Genomic DNA, 7,176 nt, shown 5'->3' with positions numbered 1-7,176 from the left:
TGTCCAGCTGGTTTTCATGAAGGATCGGTCAGGGTGATGCCCCGTCTGGCTGCTCAGAGGAAAAGCAGGCTGGCCCGTACGGGGATCGAACCCGCGACCTTGGCGTTATTAGCACCACGCTCTAACCAACTGAGCTAACCGGCCGTGTGCTGCTGCATGTTTTCCTTCAGTCCAGTCAAGTGGAGTGCAGCTTCCTGATGATCCACTCTTCTCTCATTTCCTTGGATTTTCAGTTTTTCAGGATCAAGAGAATTTTTGGAGGGTTTCCACGGTTACCTCTTAAATAGTGATATGACGGCGTATCGGGGCCATTGTAGGGGAAAAAAGGGGGGGGGCACTACTCAGAGTAAAGAAATCAGAGAAAAAAATGTATATTCATTGAGACTAAAGTGGTAAATTTACTAGAAAATCACAAATTTATGAGAAAAAAACTCAAACTGGTTACTGATTGAGGAAGAGACAAATCAATGTTCAACAAGAGACGGTTCTTTCCTTTGCATTCTGTTGCAGTTCTAGTTTCTCCTCCCATCATCTCTTTCCTCTCAGCTGGTTGACGTCTCTGCTCAGGGTTGTTGTAAAAGCAGCTTGGCCCGTACGGGGATCGAACCCGCGACCTTGGCGTTATTAGCACCACGCTCTAACCAACTGAGCTAACCGGCCAGGTGATGCTGCAGCTCCTCCCACAGAGCAGAGCAGGTAGTGCAGGTAGTCCTGAAGCTCCATCGTTTCCCTGGATGTCCAGTTCTTCAGGCGTGAGAGAATTTTTTAGGTTTCCATGTTTACCTCATAAAGAGTGAAGGTGAAAACCACCTGAGCTAACCGGCCATGTGGCACCACATCTCCAGCCTCAGTATTTGATATGATATCATCTATTTAATTGTCACTGCAGGGAATTTTGTTTTGGACGCAAGTCTTTGCAAAAACAGGCGGTCAATGAGGCAGTTTTGAATCACGATATTGAGACTTGTACAAATGATTGGGAGGATGAACCAGTTGTGCTTTTCTGTTCCAATTCAGATGGACAGCTGGAGAAACCAAAACCAGTGAGAGCTTCTTCCAGGCTTTTCTTTCAAATTCAGTTTCAGTGAGCGCTTTCATGTGATTTCTTCACCCCACCAGCATCCAGAGCTTGTTTAACTTCACCATGTTTGAATTTCCTGCACCTGAAGAAAGTAAGCAGCCATGCAGGAGGCATGCTTTTTGTGGTATTGGGTCAGTTTCCTCTTCATCCATTGCAGCTCCACCTGATACTTATTTCTCTCAGTTTGTGTCTAATGAGGTGTCAGTCTGCTTCATCTGTCCAGTCAGCAGCTGTTTCTGTTCAGTTGACACAGTAAAAGCCAACTGGCCCGTACGGGGATCGAACCCGCGACCTTGGCGTTATTAGCACCACGCTCTAACCAACTGAGCTAACCGGCCAGGTGATGCAGTTGTGTTTCCATTAGTGCAGTCAAGTGAAGTGCAGGTAGTCCTGCCCTGTTTTCCAATACTCATACTACCATACTATTTAGTTGGAAAAAAAAAGTAATGAGTATGTCCCAATACATAGTCTGTCAGATGCAGTATGCCAAGAGTACCAGGATGTTCTACTACATCCGGTCAGATTTTGCAGTATGGATTTCAGCATGTTGCTCTGGCCATTCTGACCCACAATCCTTTGCTCAGCGGACGTTATGTTGCACTGACTGAGTTGCATGTACAGGCCACGCCCACATACGGACGACAACAAAACACACATATCGCACAAAACTCGCTCAGGTACAGCAGAAGCGTCAAGGAGACAGAAGATCAGAAATCTGACAGAGGACAGCGCAGTATGAAACAGCACCGCCATTTTGACAACAACATTCAAATGTGGCGCTACGGACGGAGGAGGAAGTGAGCGAGAGGGTCGGAGGTCAGGGATGATGGATGTAGTGTGTCCCAATAGTATGCATTTGCATGCATACTGCATGCTACACTGCATACTTTGTAAGGGCAGCTGCAGTACATACTAAAAGTAAAAACTAGAAGTATGTGACTTGAAACGCAGTTGTGGGCGTGGCCTGTACACACCAGCTCAGTCAGTGCAACGTAACGTCTGCTGCGTAAAGGATTGTGGGTCAGAATGGCCAGAGCAGCATGCTGAAATCCATACTGCAAAATCTGACCGGATGTTCTACATCCTGGTACTCTTGGCATACTGCATCTGACATACTATGTATTGGGACATACTCATTCTTTTTTTGCATACTAAACAGTATGGTAGTATGGGTATTGGACGCAGGGTTGTTTCTCTCTCGTGTCCCATCAGACTCAGCTTGTGTCTGATGAGGAGTCAGTCTGCTTCATCTGTCCAGTCAGCAGCTGTTTCTGTTCAGGGCTGTTTACACAGTAAAAGCCAACTGGCCCGTACGGGGATCGAACCCGCGACCTTGGCGTTATTAGCACCACGCTCTAACCAACTGAGCTAACCGGCCAGGTGATGCTGCAGCTCCTCCCACAGAGCAGAGCAGGTAGTGCAGGTAGTCCTGAAGCTCCATCGTTTCCCTGGATGTCCAGTTTTTCAGGATTGAGAGAATTTTTAGGTTTCCATGTTTACCTCATAAAGAGTGAAGGTTGACAAACGAGCGGTTGGCAAAATATGGAGCTCTCAGAGGCAATTTTCAATCACAATACTGAGACTTGTATAAATGATTGGGAGCATCAACGACTTGTGCTTTTCTGTTCAAATTCAGATGTACAGGTTTGAGAATGTTGGGTGGGTCTCCTTCCCACCTGCTGCCCTTATACCCAGGTTCCCCTCGGGGATCAATAAAGTATTTCTAATTCTGATTCTGATTGATTCTACAACAATCAGAGAGCTTCTTCTAGGTTTTTCTTTCAATTTCAGTTTCAGTGAGTACTTTGATGGGATTTCTCCACCCCACCAACATCCACACAGAATTTGCGTACAAGTCTGTATCGCTGTTATTTTCATCACTAACGGGAAAAAATTGATAATCATTTGGAAGTAGAAAAGCCAGATCCGGATCCCCACCAAAATGCAAGAAAATCTTCCTTGACCCAAAGCTGATCTTGCCATCAAATTAAGGAGCCTTGTCAGATAAAGCTGCCGTCATATGATATCCAGTCGGTGTTCTTCACCTCCCTGCCCAATCAGCTGTCAGTCAGCAGCTGTTTCTGTTCACAGCTGGTGATGATGTTAAAGCTGGTTGGTTTTTTGACTTGGCCGTATTTGCACCTGAAGAAAGTAAGCAGTTGATGCATCTTTCAGTGATACAGGGTCAATTTTTGCTCAGCTTGTGTCTAATGAGGAGTCAGTCTGCTTCATCTGTCCAGTCAGCAGCTGTTTCTGTTCAGGACTGTTGACACAGTAAAAGCCAACTGGCCCGTACGGGGATCGAACCCGCGACCTTGGCGTTATTAGCACCACGCTCTAACCAACTGAGCTAACCGGCCAGGTGATGCTGCAGCTCCTCCCACAGAGCAGAGCAGGTAGTGCAGGTAGTCCTGAAGCTCCATCGTTTCCCTGCATGTCCAGTTTTTCAGGCGTGAGATTTTTTTTAGGTTTCCATGTTTACCTCATAAAGAGTGAAGGTGAAAAATGCTCTACCCACCTGAGCTAACCGGCCATGTGGCACCACATCTCCAGCCTCAGTATTTGATATGATATCATCTATTTAATTATCACTGCAAGGAATTTTGTGAGAGCTTCTTGCAGGCTTTTCTTTGAAATTCAGTTTCAGTGGACGCTTTGATGTGATTTCTTCACCCCGCCATCATCCAACCAGAGTCCAGAGCTTGTTTGACTTGACCATATTTGAATTTCCTGCACCTGAAGAAAGTAAGCAGTTGTGCAAGAGACATCCTTTTAGTGATACAGGGTCAATTTTCTCTTCTATTTCTCTTCATCCATTGCAGCTCCACCTAATACTTGTTTCTCCTTCATATTCCGTCCCATCAAACTCAGCTTGTCTCTGATGAGGAGTCAGTCTGCTTCATCTGTCCAGTCAGCAGCTGTTTCTGTTCAGGGCTGTTTACACAGTAAAAGCCAGCTGGCCCGTACGGGGATCGAACCCGCGACCTTGGCGTTATTAGCACCACGCTCTAACCAACTGAGCTAACCGGCCAGGTGATGCTGCAGTTTCTCCCACAGAGCAGAGCAGGTAGTGCAGGTAGTCCTGAAGCTCCATCGTTTCCCTGGATGTCCAGTTTTTCAGGATTAAGAGAATTTTTAGGTTGCCATGTTTACCTCATAAAAAGTGAAGATTCAAAAAGAAGCGGTTGGCAAAATATGGAGCTCTCAGAGGCAATTTTCAATCACAATACTGAGACTTGTATAAATTATTTGGAGCATGAACAAGTTGACCAATGAGATAACGGTAGGCGGGTCTCCTTCCCACCTGCTGCCCTTCTACCCAGGTTCCTCTCGGGGATCAATAAAGTATTTCTGATTCTAATGCTGATTAATTCCACAACAATCAGAGAGCTTCCTCCAGGTTTTTCTTTCAATTTCAGTTTCAGAGAGTGCTTTGACCACCAACATCCACTTAGAATTTGCAAATATCGTATCTGTTATTTTCATAGTGAATAGATAAAAACGGATAATCATTTGGAAGTAGGAAAGCCAGAACCGGATCCCCACCAAAATGCAAGAAATCTTCCTTGACCCAAAGCTGATCTTGCCATCAAATTAAACAGCCTTGTCGTATAAAGCTGCCGTCGTACGATATCCAGTCGGTGTTCTTCACCTCCCTGCTCACACAGTAAAAACCAGGTGGCCCGTACGGGGATCGAACCCGCGACCTTGGCGTTATTAGCACCACGCTCTAACCAACTGAGCTAACCGGCCAGGTGATGCTGCAGCTCCTCCCACAGAGCAGAGCAGGTAGTGCAGGTAGTCCTGAAGCTCCATCGTTTCCCTGCATGTCCAGTTTTTCAGGCGTGAGAGATTTTTTTAGGTTTCCATGTTTACCTCATAAAGAGTGAAGGTGAAAAATGCTCTACCCACCTGAGCTAACCGGCCATGTGGCACCACATCTCCAGCCTCAGTATCTGATATGATATCATCTATTTAATTATCACTGCAAGGAATTATGTGAGAGCTTCTTGCAGGCTTTTCTTTGAAATTCAGTTTCAGTGGACGCTTTGATGTGATTTCTTCACCCCACCATCATCCAACCAGAGTCCAGAGCTTATTTGACTTGACCATATTTGAATGTCCTGCACCTGAAGAAAGTAAGCAGTTATGCAGGAGGTATCTATTTATGGCGCTTTTCCACTAGCACCTACTCGGCTCGAATCTACCTGGCTCGACTCGGTTTCTGTTGTTTTCCATTACAGTTGAGTACCACCTCACTGTGGGTGGAGTCGTCATAGCAAAGCGGCGCACCGTCCAGCTCCCTCTGGATTCTTTGGGCCGCCACCAAGCACAGAAAAGTCTCCACCTCTTCATTTGACCATGGTACCGGTTTGCTTGCCATTTTCCAACTTTGCCAACTTCATCGATAATCAATGCGCACGGTCGCTGTTGCCGTTTTGTTTTTTGTTTGTTTGTTTGTTTTTTAAATGCCGGGTTTGGTTTTCGTGAAGGAGTGGCTCTCATGTGTCGTCACTCCCTGTCCAATCAGTGGCCTGCACTCTGTTTACCTCACATTTTTGGCTCGATTCAGCTCGACTCAGCTCGCTTGGAGCCCCGGCCGAGTAGGTACTAAATAGTATCTGCTACCAGGTACTACCACCTAATGGAAAATCTTACAAACTGAGAGTCAAGCTGAGTCGAGCCGAGTAGGTGCTAGTGGAAAAGCGCCAATAGTGATACAGGCTCAGTTTTCTCTGCAATTTCTTTTCATCCATTGCAGCTCCACCTGATACTTGGTTCTCCTTCCATTGTTTCTCTCTCGTGTCCAATGAGGAGTCAGTCTGCTTCATCTGTCCAGTCAGCAGCTGTTTCTGTTCAGGGTTGTTGACACAGTAAAAGCAGTTTGGCCCGTACGGGGATCGAACCCGCGACCTTGGCGTTATTAGCACCACGCTCTAACCAACTGAGCTAACCGGCCAGGTGATGCTGCAGCTCCTCCCACAGAGCAGAGCAGGTAGTGCAGGTAGTCCTGAAGCTCCATCGTTTCCCTGGATGTCCAGTTTTTCAGGATTAAGAGAATTTTTAGGTTGCCATGTTTACCTCATAAAAAGTGAAGATTCAAAAAGAAGCGGTTGGCAAAATATGGAGCTCTCAGAGGCAATTTTCAATCACAATACTGAGACTTGTATAAATTATTTGGAGCATGAACAAGCTGACCAATGAGATAACGGTAGGCGGGTCTCCTTCCCACCTCCTGCCCTTCTACCCAGGTTCCTCTCGGGGATCAATAAAGTATTTCTGATTCTAATGCTGATTAATTCCACAACAATCAGAGAGCTTCCTCCAGGTTTTTCTTTCAATTTCAGTTTCAGAGAGTGCTTTGACCACCAACATCCACTTAGAATTTGTAAATATCGTATCTGTTATTTTCATAGTGAATAGATAAAAACGGATAATCATTTGGAAGTAGGAAAGCCAGATCCGGATCCCCACCAAAATGCAAGGAAATCTTCCTTGACCCAAAGCTGATCTTGCCATCAAATTAAGCAGCCTTGTCGTATAAAGCTGCCGTCGTACGATATCCAGTCGGTGTTCTTCACCTCCCTGCTCACACAGTAAAAACCAGCTGGCCCGTACGGGGATCGAACCCGCGACCTTGGCGTTATTAGCACCACGCTCTAACCAACTGAGCTAACCGGCCAGGTGATGCTGCAGCTCCTCCCACAGAGCAGAGCAGGTAGTGCAGGTAGTCCTGAAGCTCCATCGTTTCCCTGCATGTCCAGTTCTTCAGGAGTGAGAGAATTTTTAGGTTTCCATGTTTACCTCATAAAGAGTAAAGATTCATAAAGAAGTGGCTGGCGAAATATGGAGCTCTCAGAGGCAATTTTCAATTACAGTACTGAGAGAAATTATTTGGAGCACGGGGCACAAGCGGTCAATGAGGCAATTTTCAAGCGTCATATTGAGACTTGTACAAAGAATTTGGAGCATGAATGAATTGTGCTTTTCTGTTCCAATTCAGATGGACAGCTGGAGAAACCACTGAGAGCTTCTTCAAGGCTTTTCTTTGAAATTCAGTTTCAGTGGACGCTTTGATATGATTTCTTCATCCC

General features: G+C 45.9%; 1 protein-coding gene and 9 non-coding genes across 11 annotated transcripts in view; 1 reads left to right on the top strand and 9 right to left on the bottom strand.

Moving 5' to 3' along the window:
- Nucleotides 1-7,176, top strand: part of unm_hu7910 (un-named hu7910) — a 66,946-nt gene that overhangs the window by 48,970 nt on the left and 10,800 nt on the right. The gene's annotated exons all lie outside the window — the stretch shown is intronic.
- On the bottom strand, nucleotides 71-144 carry trnai-aau (transfer RNA isoleucine (anticodon AAU)). Its single transcript has one exon. It is a non-coding gene; the product is annotated as a tRNA-Ile (tRNA).
- Nucleotides 587-660, bottom strand: trnai-aau (transfer RNA isoleucine (anticodon AAU)). The gene has a single exon. It is a non-coding gene; the product is annotated as a tRNA-Ile (tRNA).
- Nucleotides 1,346-1,419, bottom strand: trnai-aau (transfer RNA isoleucine (anticodon AAU)). Its single transcript has one exon. It is a non-coding gene; the product is annotated as a tRNA-Ile (tRNA).
- On the bottom strand, nucleotides 2,386-2,459 carry trnai-aau (transfer RNA isoleucine (anticodon AAU)). The gene has a single exon. It is a non-coding gene; the product is annotated as a tRNA-Ile (tRNA).
- trnai-aau (transfer RNA isoleucine (anticodon AAU)) lies at nucleotides 3,368-3,441 on the bottom strand. Its single transcript has one exon. It is a non-coding gene; the product is annotated as a tRNA-Ile (tRNA).
- Nucleotides 4,039-4,112, bottom strand: trnai-aau (transfer RNA isoleucine (anticodon AAU)). The gene has a single exon. It is a non-coding gene; the product is annotated as a tRNA-Ile (tRNA).
- On the bottom strand, nucleotides 4,761-4,834 carry trnai-aau (transfer RNA isoleucine (anticodon AAU)). The gene has a single exon. It is a non-coding gene; the product is annotated as a tRNA-Ile (tRNA).
- Nucleotides 5,968-6,041, bottom strand: trnai-aau (transfer RNA isoleucine (anticodon AAU)). Its single transcript has one exon. It is a non-coding gene; the product is annotated as a tRNA-Ile (tRNA).
- Nucleotides 6,691-6,764, bottom strand: trnai-aau (transfer RNA isoleucine (anticodon AAU)). Its single transcript has one exon. It is a non-coding gene; the product is annotated as a tRNA-Ile (tRNA).

This window comes from Myripristis murdjan, chromosome 20 (assembly GCF_902150065.1).
Source record: "Myripristis murdjan chromosome 20, fMyrMur1.1, whole genome shotgun sequence".
Classification (NCBI taxonomy): domain Eukaryota; kingdom Metazoa; phylum Chordata; class Actinopteri; order Holocentriformes; family Holocentridae; genus Myripristis; species Myripristis murdjan.
Note: the sequence above shows the minus strand (reverse complement) of the source record. Positions and strands in the feature narration are given on the sequence as shown.